A 15,300-nucleotide genomic window follows, 5' to 3' on the forward strand; every position below is an offset into this window, starting at 1 on the left:
AAGACGGCACTCCACCGCACACAAGTCGCATAACAAAACGGGTCCGTCGAATATGGGCAACCCTGTATTTGGTTGGAAAACCACAAGTGGCTATCGTTAGAGCACTGTGAATAAATCTTTTGTGTCTCGTACCATCGCCCGTTACAGTGATACTGGTAGCGCAACCCGACGTCAAGGATTTGGAAGAAAACAGCAACATCAGCAGAAATGGTTCGTAAAGTAAAGAAGCGACTTGATCGAAACCCGCATCGCAGTGAACGAAAAATTGCTCGTGAGCTGAACATATCGCAATATCGCCATTCGGCAAATATTAAAAACTGAGCTCGGTGTAAGGCCATTGAAATTCCAGAGAGTGCAAGAACTTACACCGCAACAGAAGGAAAATATATTAAAAAAAGCGAATAAGTTGCTTCGCTTGACCGAAAGCGGTAAACTGGCGAATTTGGTTTTCTCCGATGAGAAAACATTCGTTGTCCAGCATCCAAAATGATCGTGTTTACTTGCCAAAGAGGTCAGCTGAAAATGTGTACCTTCGGTTGGCCATCAGAACTCGCCGGCCATGGTGATGGTGTGGGCCGCCATAATAGCTGATGGTCGCTCTCCGATCGTATTGATCGACCGTGCCATCAGAATAAACGCCGAATATTATCGCGACAATATTCTGGAGGGTGTATTAAAGCCTTAGTCACGCAAGCATTTTGGCCACAGACCTTGGACATACCAACAGGACTCAGCACCATCGCACTTAGCACGCGATTAATGCAAGAATGGTTACAAAATGATATTCTTCAATTCGTTTCCAGCACACAATGGCCGCCAAAATCTCCGGATACCAATCCGTTGGACTATTGTGTCTGGAGTATTTTGGAAAGCTAGGTTGGCACTAAAAAATACCAAAATGTCGATCACCTCAAGCAAGCGCTTCGCCAGGTATGGGCCAAAATACCGCTGAGCAACATTCGGGCAGCGTGGTTTCATTGGCCGTTTGAAGGCCATAATTTGTGCCATAGATGACCAATTCGAACTAATATAAACTTATTCTAAAATTTGATGCTATTTCCGAAATTTTTTGCTTTCATTCAATAAAACTAAAAAAATGTAAAAATTATGGCGTTTGACTTTGTTGCCATTTTTTAATCTTACCCATATAACTGCGAACCCCCTGTTGGTACCTCACCCATGAAGGGTGATAATTTCCCAATGCTTATATTTATCATATTTTGCGAAACATGTCAGCAATTCTTCACAACTTTCACTCATCCAGAAAGCCGAGATTTTGAATATTTTACAAAAATTATCGCATATACCTACTCCATAGAGGGTCAACAATTTGAATTATCATAATAGAAGTCAACATATATTTAAATAATCGAGCATTGGCTGAGTTGTTGTTTAAGTGATTTTTTAGTTTTTATTTATTTATTTATTTTATTTTATTTTTTTTTTTTTTTTTTGAGTTAAAAACATTTTACAATCAAATATTTCACTCGATTTAAGGAAAACAATTTAAAAATTTAATTTATTGCATTAAACATCCAGCCAGAACATTGAGAATCCATACAAATTGTGTATATTTTCCAAAGTAATTTTCTTTTGTATGGAGAGAAAAAACACTCATTGCTCTCTTTTTTCTCTTGAAATAATGTCTATCAATGAAAGGATGCATTTACTTCATTTACTGCAACAGCTGCCTGCTAAAGTCTCTACAAATAACGGCTATATTTACTTAACACACTTACTACAGAGAGGGAGAGAGGGGGGGAGGCTTACAGCCAGCTTACCGAAAGGCTGCAAAAAAATACTCACTATGGGTGATGGTGGTGATGATGTTGTTGGTGGAGGCTGAGGTACAAGAAAAAACACTCGAATCCTTTTTATTCAAGTGTTGCAACAAAGCCGTACACAAAAGAAGGCACGTTCCTTTCACAAGTGCATGCATCCATCCATTGAGACCTATTTTGCATAATAAATAGTAACTCGTGTGTGAATGAATATTCCACCCTCGGCAGGGGCTCCCTCTCTCTACCAGAGTTTACCAAAACCCCGGTATTGGCAAACACTTAGAAATGCTGCTAACGAAACACCAACTATTTGTTGCAAGACGGGAAAAGGTAAGGTGTGGCAGCACCTCTTGTTTTTTGTACCCCTAGAAAAAAAAACCTGGTAATACAATTTGTAAAAGTCTATGCCGCTTAACGAATAGGATTTACAAAGTCTGGAGAAAAAAAGTCGGGTAGCAAAAACATTTAAGAATAACATCCATTTAAAATTTAAAATTTGTCTGAGATTGAATGGAAAAACAAAAATAACAACAACAAATCACAAAAAACATGTCTAGGATTTGCTACATTCATGTTTGGGATTGGGAAGGAGGGTAAAGGATTGACATCCTGGGTGAGGAAGAAAAAAAAAAAACAATTTATATTGAATGGAAATTGTCAACATGGGTTTTTTCATTCTTCTTAGTTTTTTTCATTGATTGTCCTATTCCTTTTGTGTGTGTGTGTGTGGGAGAGTGTGTGTAGTGTTTTTTCAAAAATCCATTTGATGAGTTGCACATCTCCCTTCATCACTTCGAAGGTGTCGTTGTATCGTCTTTGTCTCTGCCATTTTCTGATTTGCTTTCAATCTGTTGCATTATCTTTGATTTGTTTAGTCATTTTTCATTCGTTTCTTTTGTATGCGCACTAATAACACTTTTTGTGTCTCTTTCGAACCTTATTTACACTTTGTACCCTAGAAGTGGAAATTGAAAATAATTGTTTTGTAAACCAGATGAGATATGTGCAAATTTTTGGAAAATGTAGGAAATATGCGTGAGGTAGCAGATATACCGGACCGAAGTATTCCGTTTTCATACTTCATCTAATACAGATGAAAATATTGGTATGTTCAGCATTTGAAGGAAATCGAACATTTATATCCAATTTTATGCGAAGTCATAAATTCCGATAAATTACATATTCGTCTCAGATTTCTGGTTGAGGAATATATTTAGATATAGCAAGTTGTGAAGAATCGCTAACTTAATTCGCAAAGGGGTTGGCAGTTATATATCATCTTCATAACAGTTAGCAATAATGTTCGTGCATGGTTAATTTGAGGAGATGGATGGATGGGCTTTGCGGAGGTACCAGAAGAAATGGTTCGATCTCTACCATCTTTATAACAGATCTTGTGCTATAATAATATTTTGCTGTATCAAGTCTCAATGAATACGCACGTTATGTTTGCGTTTTACGAGCTTCTTGGATATTCCAAATTTGTAGGAAAGGTACCAGAAGGAGTGGACCGATATATCCATCTTCACACCAAACCTTGGGTTAACAAGTTAAAAAGCAGTGAGTTCGGCCGGGCCGAACTTTGAATACCCTCCACCATTTGGAACGAATTTGGAATTTTTCAAAAAATAAAAGCCGTTAAAAATTCTGGAAAAATTCTAAAAATACCGAATATTGCCGTTATATTGTGGTCTATACGATGTGGACCTACATAGGCATTGTTGTCATAAGCCATTACCATATTCAAATTTGAAACTTGAAATAAACGTTGACCAATGTAGCTAAAATCATCAGAATACCGTATATAGGTACCGTTATATCGGAGGTACCTTTACATCGGAGCTATACGTAGACATAGATAATTCTCTGTGTTAGGCTGTAGTATCAATTTCGAACTTCAAATACCGAACTATAAATACCAACAATTCCGGTGAATAATGTCGCTAAAATCGTCAAAATACCGAATATAGGGAGGTACTGATATATGGGGCCTATAGAAGACTTGGAACTGCATAGAAAATTTCCTGTCTTAGGTTGTACTTCAAATACCAAATTTGAAATAATTCCGGTGAATAATGTAGCTAAAATCATCAAAATACCAAATATCGGGAGGTACCGTTATATGGGGACTATATGAAAACGTGGACCTACATGGCCCATTTACGAACTTAACCTGCCTACTGGCAAAATAAACATGTGTGTAAATTTTAGCCTTCTATCTCAATTCGTTCGAAAGATAGCATGATTACAACAGACAGACGGACATCGCTAAGCGACATAGAATTTTACGCTGATCAAGAATATATATACTTTGTTGGGTCTGACATGAGTATTTCCCCTCCATAGTATGGTGGAGGGTATAATAAAAATATTGTGATGTGTGTAGTGTAAAGAGAACTGGATGCATATTTCGGATTTTATAATCGTTATGGTTATTTGACCCTATGTTGCGGAGGTACCAGAAAGAATGGTCCGATCTCTACCATTTTTACAACAGATCCTGTGTTGATGGAAATATTGAAAGGTCTGAATGGCATTGGATGTTAATTTCGCCTTTTAGGAGCTTGATGAATATTAAAAGAAGTTGACTCTCTGTGGGGGATGTACCAGAAGGAGTTGACTCATTTTGACAACAGATTTTGTGGGAGTAGAAATAATTGGATGTGCGATATATGAAAAGAATCGGATATTAATTTCGGATTTAATAATCGTTTTGGTTATTCGAAACTTTTACCCTTTGCGGGGTAGATACCAGAAGGAATGGCCAAATCTCTACCATCTTTTAACAGATCTTGTGTTGACAGAAATATGGAGCTGTGTCGAGTTTGGATGGAATCGAATGTTAATTTCGTGTCTTATGAGCTTCATAATTATTCAAAAATTTTACCCTTTATGGAGGAGGTACCAGAAGGAGTGCACCGATATATTCCATCTTAACACCAGATCTTGAGTGTATAAAATTACTGTTTTAAATCACATTTTATAAGAGTTATAGTTATTCCAAATTTTACACGTTTGTGGTTGAGGTACTTGATGGAGTGGATTGATTTTGTCAATTTTCGCAATTGACCTAGCACTTATACAATTATTATTATTATTATTATTTTCTTTGAAAATATTACATTTTGGTGGGGGGAGATACTAGAAGGAGTGGATCGATATTGCCCTGCTCCGAATTCGATCTAAGTTTGACAATAATATTACGATGTGCCAAGTTTGAATCAACGGATACTCTCTTCGAGTGTTATCGTGCGTACCAGTCAGCCAGATAGACAGACAGACGGACGGACATCGCTAGATCGACTCCAAATATCTTGAAACGGATTTGGTCCAAAGAGACCTAGGGTCTAAGACCGTTATTTCGATATTCCTCCTCTATTGCCATATGGCTGAGGTTATAAAAAAAAATTAATTTTAAGATACTTCAATAGGCAGAGCACCGTTAAAGATCCTCAGAAGTCAGAAGATCCTTAAAAGAAATCTAAATACTTCTAAGTTCGATGAAGAGAAGTTTTTCTTAAAGGTCTCCTCAGCAGGTATTACAATTTTAAGAACATGAAAGGTTTTCAGTGTAGAGAGGAAATTTTAAGAGGCTTATAGGAAGTGAACTCGCTTTGAAGTGTCTTCTGGGAAGAGAACGCCTTTGAAATCTTTATATAACCTCGAATCGAAACTATCATATTGAGGAAAAATATAACTAGAATAAAAAAAGTGAAATATCCGTAAAATTTGAATAAGCTGCAGCTGTAACATGGCAGGGGGCATGAGGTTAAAAAAAATGAAAATAACATCATCGGGATAACATCATAAGGACCTGCTCGGCAAAGCAGACATGTCCATGAAAATACTCTGAAAACAAAATACCTTTTGAAAGATTTCGATGAAAATAAGTTTTTTTGAACGTCTTCTAAGCAGATGGATGGTATTCAATAACAATTTTGGAGGTCCCATGATAGGTTTTCCATGTAGAGATGCAACTTTAAAGGACTTATCTGAGCAGAATACTCATAGTGTATTCAGGGTCCTCTCTGAAGTGAACACCTTTAAGAGGACTTCCATAGGGAAAAGCCTTCTAAGGTAAGAAGAACTTGAGATGGTGTTCAAACTTCAAAATACATATATAGGGTACTTTTTATTTTTCTTAAAAATCTTTAAATCAATTGACAGAAGATCCTTAAAATATTGGCAAAGGACTTATGAGAAAAATATACTCTCTAGGTCTCCTTTGAAGGGAAGATCACTTAAAGGTCTCTTAGAAGAGAACACCCTTTGAAGGTCTCCTTTAAAAATATGTTTCTAGGGGCCAAAAATAGAGAGAAGACCATATATAAGTCTTCTGAGGGAAGGACTTTCAACGGTCTTCTATGGAGAAATTTTCTAAGGAAATTTTTTTGTAACGTCTTTGTATAGCCCCCGTATAACGGTACCTCTCGATAGTCAGTATTTTTATGTTTTCAGCAACATTATTCACCGGAATTGCTTCGAATTTCAAAATCCTGTATGAAGAGAAAAATCTGTTTAAATTTTACTATAGATATAAGGTAAATACGCTGAAGTTTTAAAAGCGGGAGACGGGAGATCATTTTAAGGTCTTAAAATATTAGAGACGTTCAAAGACAATTTCAAGGTTTTCCACAAAGAGTAGACTTTCCAAGGTCTACTGACTGAATGTTGAATATGAATGAAGCTGATGCGCACGATAGCTCTCGAAAGGAGTATCCGATTTGATCCACACCTTCTGGTCGAAATTTTCAACTGTCTAAATCCCAATATTTTCATCAGTGCTAGGTTAGGTACGAAGACGGACAAAATCGGTCAACTCTATCAAGTACTTTCCCCACAAAGGGGTAAAATGTTGAATAATTATAACTCTAATAAAATGTGACATAAGAGTGGGATTGTCTACAAATTTAACATGACACAATATATTTACAATCACAATCTGTTGTGAAAATGGGAAATATCTGTCCACTCCTTCTGGTACCTGACCCAAAACCGGTCAACATTTTGAATACCTGAAAGTAACATACGCCATATAAATTTTAAAAATTCTACTCGGAACTGGAGATATAGTATCAGAATCGGATGTACCTGCAGAAAATTTAGTTTTTGAATGGATGTATATATTGATGCATGTATATATATAGGCTCTAAGTTTAGAATGTGTAATGGAAATCGGTACAGAAATAAATTTGCCAAATTATTTTGAAATCGTTTCAGATTTGAATGAAGATCCCATATATATTTTTGGTTGATCTCACATATTTGATACACAAAACACGATATGTACGTCCAATACCAATGAAATTCGGATTGAGTGTCGGATGTTTTGTTAGTTAAATTTCTGGTGATGAAAGCGAAAATGTCGACTCAGTCGTTAACTTCCTCCCAACTTTGCTGTGAAGTTTTACATTTCACTACCTTACTGTTTCCCGTATACATACGAGGTATGAAGCAACAATATCTCCGGTGCTTTCCTCAAGGAATCCTATCTTACTTTAAACTGCCTATCTCTCTCTCTATTTACCCAGCACAATATGACAACATTAGAAAAGGCTGAAAATTCCTGTTTTTTCCATTCGAAAGATTGATTGTTGAAGCATTTGATGAACATTTTGAAAGTGTTCAGTGATTGATGCTATTGTAAATAATTGAAGAAATTCTTCAAATGCCTGAAGTTGCCATCAAACGAGGAGGAGGAAAAGGGAAAAGAAATAAAAAACAAACAGGTGCAGCCTTAGGTTTTCATTCGTCGTCGTTCTTTGTCTATTTTTTCTGTACTTCAATTGGGTTTCTCTGATTGATGTTGTCCTTTTGTAAAACAGACATATTTGCACTGTTCAATCTCAATTTGAATTTGAATTTTTGAGATTTTTTGCTCCATTTGCCGCAGGTTATTGTGTGAAGCGCAGAAGTGGGAGTTTCTGGAGAAAGTCATTAAGTTAAAAGGATGCATTTTGGTGATTCAATGAAGATGGGAATATTGAAAAGGGTGTAGTTTTAATAATATTGAAATTAGGATTAGTAAATATACCTTGAAAATGGTATTTGTAAAGTAATGGAATTTAGAGTTTTCAATTGTAATTACCTCTATATTGAAGAGTATATTGTTCAATTCTTTCTTACCTGAAATAAAAATAATAGAGTTATTTATTTGTTAAAAATGTTTATATTTTGATAATACAAATGACAACAATATGTTATTTAGCAATTAAATGTTCTCCAAGATTCTATTTATCCCTACAAAATACTGTGACCAGGCTATTATGTCTTTGAGCATTTGTTGGCAACACCGAGAAGGATGATCTGCATAGAATCACATTCTGAGTCGATGTCCGTTCATCCATCTCTCCATGGATTTTTGTAAGCGAAGTACAGGTCGCATTTATTGCAGATCATGATGAAACTTTGCTCAAAACATTTGTTTGGGCCAAAGACGCACCCTATTGAAACTGCAGATATTCGGTCAAAAATTTGGAAGTAGCTCCCATATATATCTCCGTCCGATTAGCCTTTTGCTGTGCACCATATGTGTAATATAAGTTCAAATAAATTTCCCACATGTAACCAAATTGGGGCTAGAAAAAAGTGTGTTAAATTTGGTGGAAATCGGTTCAGATATAACTATAGCTCATATATATTCTTCCCTGTCTTTAACTCTCTTCTGATGCGAAATTCCGTGTCGATTAGTTTTCAATTGTGGTCTATAGAGCGACTATAAAATTAGAAAAATTTAATTTTTTAAACCCTCAGCCATATGGCTACAGAGGGTATATACAATTTGATATGGTCAAAACGTGCCTAGTCGAAATAACGGCTTTAGACCCCAGGTCTCTGTGAACCAAATCCGTTTCAGAATATTTGGAGTCGCTCTAGCGATGTCCGTCTGTCTGGCTGGCTGGCTGGCGCGCACTATAAATCTCGAAGGGAGTATCCGATTTCGGAGATGGGCTATAGCCCTATAAGCCCACTCCTTCTGGTACCTACCCCACAAAAAGTCGAAAATTTAAAAAAATATATTTTTTCTACACGGAAAGAGAAAGCATAATCGGCTTTTGCTCCAACTATGCATATCCTAATATTTGCGTCAGTGCTAGGTCAGGTGCGAAAATGGACAATATCGGAATCCATCCATCAAGTACCTCTCCCATCAAGTACCCCTCCCACAAAGGGTCAAAAATTGTAAGAGGCCGATTGTCTTCAAATTTCACATATATCAATATTTTTATTATCGCAAGGTCTAGTCTTAAGAGGGAATACATCGGTCCAATCCTTCTGGTGCCTCCCCTATAAAAGACCGAAATTTTCCAAAAAACAAAAAAATATATTTTCTGCACAGAATGAGGAACGAAAATCCGATTTTGCACCAACGTTGTAAATCCTAATATTTGCGCCAGTGCTAGGTCAGTTGTGGAAATATTGGTCCAAATTTCACACATCCCGATAATTTTATTAGCCCAAGATCAGGTGCTAAGATGGAATATATCCACTCCTTCTGGTACCTCCTCCACAAAGGGTCAACATTTTGAATATCCATGAAACTCATAAAACGCGAAATTAACATCCTATGGTAGAGATTCGACAATTCCATCTGGTACCTTCCCCACAAAGGTTCAAAGTTTTGAATAACCAAAATGATGATAAAATCCGGTTCTCTTCAAGTTACACACATTGCAATATTTTTATTAATCCCATGTCTGGCGAGAATATGGGATATATCGTTCCACTCCTTCTGGTACCTCCCCCACAAAGGGTCAAAATTTCGAGTATCCATCAAGCTCAAAAAATCAACACATGATGTGCTGTGAAGATGGAATATATCGGTCCACTCCTTCTGGTACCTCCCTCGCATTGGGTACAAGATTTTGAAAAACAAAACGCTCAAAGAAAGCGAAATAAGCATAGAACTCTTTTCAAATTTCACACATACAAACATTTTTGCCAATACAAGATGCATCGCGAAGCTGATATGAATCTGCGAACCCCTTCTGGTACCTCACACACAAAGGTCACTATTTTAAATATTTTTTCTATAACAACTTGCGAAACAAATCAGCGATTCTTTACAATTTGCTATATTTAAATATTTCTCTCAACCAGAAACCGGAGATGAATATGGAATTTATGATTTCTTATAAAATTTTATATAAATGTTCGATTTTCCTGTAGTTCTGTCCATACCAAAATTTTTATCAATATAGGAAGAAATATGAACATTGAATACTTCGATCCACCATATCTGGCACCTCACGTGCGCTTGAACGTTTTCTAAAAACAAGTAAGCAAAGTCTATAGTCGTGCGGGGCCGACCATGTGATACCCTTCAACACAACAATATGTTAGAAGCCCCTTATGCCAAAATCCGTTTTGGAACATTTCGCTTTTCAAATTATGTCATGGAGCACTGCTCAGATATTACCCTCAGCATTCAAATATATTCAAATGGTCATACAAAATGCTAGAATTCTTTACTGTCCTTAAATCCCTTTTCTGCTCTTTGGCTATAATCGTCAACAAAATCGTCATAATAAAGCAAGAAGTTCGCCTTTTTGGTATTTCGGAATGTGGTCCATTCTACCCGCTGTCCTTAACTCTAACTTAATGCGAGATTTCGTGTCCTTTGCTTTCTATTTGTGCCCTTTATAACGGCTGCAAAATTAGGAACATTTTTAGTTGTTTGTTCATTTCCCCTCTTTGAAAACAATAGGCCTACCCCTTCTGAGCAAAACCCCACCCTTGTGAAAATTTTCGTGAGGATGGAACGATAATTGCAATCTGTATATACTAACCCCAACCTGTGTTGTAAGGTGGAAAAATATTACAAAATACACACTTTAATATTATAAGTCAAATTGAAAAAATTGCATGCGATAAAAAATATGAAAAAATTAAAAAAAATTACAAAATATTACAAAATCTTTATTAACATCACTATTGTGCATCTTTTTACGCGATTTTTTTAGATTTTATAGTTTTTTGCCAAGAGGACATTCTGAATTGACCAAATTTGTCAAAATTGGTCCAGCTATTCATGAGATATAAGCATTTTAGCTAACATCCCCTTCCTTTGTATATATACATTGTATATATTTGGCTATATATATCCGATATATATATTATTGGCATCTTGGCATTCGTCTATTTGTGATTTCGCGAGGATTAAAAATATTTGCGTATTAATGAAAAATTTGACTATTATTTAACACAAATGTTATAGTCTATTTCACCCACTAAATATTACCCGATGACCATCAAAATTGGAAGGCTTCTGCCCAGCCCTAAGCTCTGGCTCCGTGCTAAAGTCCGCTTCGATTGGTCTATAATTGCAACCTGTAGAGCAACTGCAAAATCAAAATTTTTTTCACTTTTCTCTCCATTTCAACCCCTAAATATTATGCGATCATCTCCAAAAGCAATAATCTTCTATTCACCTCCATTTTCAATTTCGTGAGGATCGGGCCATAATTGCGACCTGTAGAGTGATTACAAATTAACATGGACAGACGGACGGACGAACATACATAGCTAGATCGACTCAGCTCGGCGAGATAGGAAGATCCATATATACTTTCCTATGTGGGAAATCAATATTTCGAGGTGTTACATAATTTTTGGCCCAATCAAACTTATAATACCCCCAACACATAGTGTTGTAGGGTATAATTAACACATATCTCATATAAAGTGAAGGTCAAACCTGGCACGTCCTGGTCCGATATGAAATGGACGATATTGATCTATTCCTTCGGGATAGAGGGTCAAACATTTGAATAATCGTAGCAGAAGTCGAAATATGTTTAAATAGTCGAATATTGGTCTGTCGGCAAAACCGACTGATATTTTTTAACTTGTTTTATTAATACACACATACATACATATACGTCTAAATATGAGTTTTAAATCCCAACTCCCTTCAAATTTAAAGAAATGCAATTTGTTTCCCATATTATTTTTCCCAAAGCAACCCCATATTAAATATTACTTCATGCTATTACATTTTAACAATTACATTTTACTTTATTTTCTAATCGCCTTAAAAAGCAAACTTTGTTGTGGATTTTTAAAGGAGAACTCTAAGAAGAAGAAGAAGAAGACGAAAAGAGAAACAATAACAATAAGTACTTTAAGCAATTTAAAGAAGAAGGAAAAAAATTGCTATAGCTTTTGAGAGGAGATTTCCACTTTAAGTCATATTAAAATGACATTCAGCCATGGTCATTCATAAGGGTATTGATTAGTTAGTGGCATAGCTTCAGCCATCCATCCGTTCATCTATCTATCTTCAGTGAGCCACCACCATTCATCCAACCATTGAAGAGATAGTAAACAATTTTTGCTGGCAATTTTTTATATTCTTTTTTTGCAATGCCATTTTTTTGCAACGTTTTCATGCTGCACACTTCAGCACTGATAACATTCTGCTTCGCACTGCCCTGAGTTTGTATTGGCTTCGTTTTTTTTATTTGTTTTTTTTTTTTTTTTTTTCTAGTTCTAGTCACATTGAAAGATTAATATAATATCCAAAACCCACAAACATTTTTTTGTTCCAGCCATCCCACCGAACACTGTAAGCTATTTCGAGTGGCTGGCTTATGTTTTTTTCTTTTGCCTCCTATCATTCTAGCGACTCTGGTATGGATCTAAAGAAATATTTACACCATTCACATTGATTACCAGCACTAGACTGTGTGACGGGATGGATGGCTGACGGGTTGGCTGGTTGGTTGGTTGGACGGTCGGATGGTCGTATATTGCATACTGGTCTAAATGCCTGGCTGGCTGAAGGACAATGATAGTGATGTGATGACTGTGACTCTCCCAATGCAGGAAGGAGGCTAAGGACCTCTTTACCCAAAGTCTGGGCGGGAATGTGACAAGAGCGGCAACTACAAGTGTTTGCTGCCATGGAATAGGGCAGCGGCATCAATTACTCTCTTTCAATATCAATGGCTACTGGATGCCAAATAGTGGTTTACTAGCCAGCTAGCTTGGCTACTAGCACCGGAGTTGTCTCTCCGCCTGCCAACGGCGATAATGAAAATGCATTTCAAGTGACACTTAGAAGACATCACTCAACTGTCAGCTTTTAAATTTTTTTTATGTCCGGGAATTTTGTTTTTTTTATAATTTTTTTTTTTGCTTACTCCTGTTAAGGTCCTTTTTTTATACCCTCCACCATAGTATGGAGAATATATTAAGTTTGTCATTCCGTTTGTAGCACTTCGAAATATACATTTTAGACCCCACAAAGTATATATATCCCTGATCAGCATAAAATTCTATGTTAATTTAGCGATGTCCGTCCGTCTATCCGTCTGTACGTCTGCCCGCCTGTGGAAATCACTCTAGCTTCCGAACGAAACGAAGTAAGTTGATAAAAATTTACACAAATGTGTATTATGTCTGCAGGGCTTTTGGTATTGAAAATGGGCCATGTAGGTCCACGTCTTCATATATATAACGGTACCTCCCGATATTCGGTATTTTGATGGTTTTAGGGACACTATTTACCGGAATTGTTTCAAATATGGTATTTAAAGTTCGTAACGGTTACTACAGCCTAAGACAGAAAACTGTCTGTATAGGTCCACGTCTTCATATAGCTCCCATATAAGGGTACCTCCCGATATTCGGTATTTTAATGGTTTTAGCGACAATATTTACAGGAATGGTTTTAAATTTGGTAATTGAAGTTCGTAATGGATATTACAGCCTAAGACAGAAAATGGGCCATGTAGGTCCACGTCTTCGTATAGCAAACATATAGCCGTACCCTCCCGATTTTCGGTATTTTGATGACTTTAGCGACATTATTTACCGGAATTGTTTCAAATTTGATATTTGAAGTTGAAAATGGATTCTACAGCCTAAGACAGAAAACTGTCTGTATAGGCCCACGCCTTCGTATAGCCCCCATATAAGGGTACCTCCCGATATTCGGTATTTTAATGGTTTAAGCGACATTATTGAACGGAATTGTTTCAAATTTGGTATTAAAAGTTCGTAATGGATACTACAACCTAAGACAGAAAATTGTCCGTGCAGGTCGACGTCTTCATATAGCCCCCCATATAAGGGTACCTCCCGATATTCGGAATTTTAATGGTTTTAGCGACATTTTTTACCGGAATGGTTTTAAATTTGGTATTTGAAGTTCGTAATGGATATTACAGCTTAAGACAGAAAATGGGCCATGTAGGTCCACGTCTTCGTATAGCCCCCATATAGCCGTACCCCCGATTTTCGGTATTTTGATGATTTTAGCGACATTATTCAGCGGAATTGTTTATAATTTAATATTCGAGGCTCATAATGGATACTACAGGATAAGACAGAAAATGGACCTTGTAGGTCCACGTCTGCGTATAGCCCCCATATAATGGTCCCCCCAATATTCGGTATTTTGATGGTTTTAGCGACCTTATTCACCGGAATTGTTTCAAATTTGGTATTTGAAGTTCGTAATGGCCGAAAATTGTCTTTGCAGCTCCACATTTTGGTATAGCCCACATATAATAGTACCTCCCTATATTGATGATTTTAGCTACAGTATTCACCGATTTTTTTTCTAGTTTCACATTTGAATATTTTAATGGCTTTTGCCAAAAATTGCCTATGCAGGTCCACATCGTCGTTTAGAACCTATTATGACGGCTACATTTGATATTTTTAAGATTTTATCGATTTTTATTTATTTTGAAAATTGCCAAATCCGTTCCAACTGGTGAAGGGTATTCAAAGTTTAGCCCTGCCGAACTTACTGCTTTTTTACGTGTTTTTTTTTTTTTTTTTTTTTTTTTGTTCACGTTACTAGACTTTTTTTCAAAATCGTCGCCGTCGCCGTGGTGCTGTATGTCAATCGAATAACATCTGAGAGTGCCATTGGAACGTCAGAGTTGCCAGAGTTATTATTCTTGTTGTTATCGCTGGTGCAGACGTTGTCTTCATCGTTGTTTTCGCCATCAACATTGACACTGCCACCACCACAGCAACCTATACCACCACCAACTGCAGTAAAGTGCAAGACTAGTTTGGTGAACGTCAATATAGCGACAGGAAGAAAAACTTGTTCTCCATTGTTTGCCATGTGGACCAGTTAGTTACTCTGATGCCATGAATACATTGTTGCCATTGAATGAAGTTGCGAAGCATTCCCAGTTACTCGGTGACTAGTTTTGTGAGACTGATAGTAAATAATGTTTAGAAATAACTTCCGAACAGTTGGGTGTTATAAAATAGCAGTGTTTTGTATGGTAATATGAAAACAGTCTTGGAAAAAATGCAGATATTTAAGAAGAGACTGTGAGAGAATTGCAAAAAGTAAGCAACTTAACAACCAATAAAAAAAGACTAATGGTCGGGGTCAACTTTTTTATACCCTACACCACTTTGCATATTTAGTAGAGCTATCCATAACGATTTAACGTTTTTATTGGGAATTTACGAGAACTATATCATTCCAAGTATGATCGTGTGTGAATGTGTATTATGACTTTAAGGCAGTTATAATTTAAAGCCA

Source organism: Musca domestica, unplaced genomic scaffold (genome assembly GCF_030504385.1).
Source record: "Musca domestica strain aabys unplaced genomic scaffold, Musca_domestica.polishedcontigs.V.1.1 95, whole genome shotgun sequence".
NCBI classification, from domain to species: Eukaryota; Metazoa; Arthropoda; class Insecta; order Diptera; family Muscidae; genus Musca; species Musca domestica.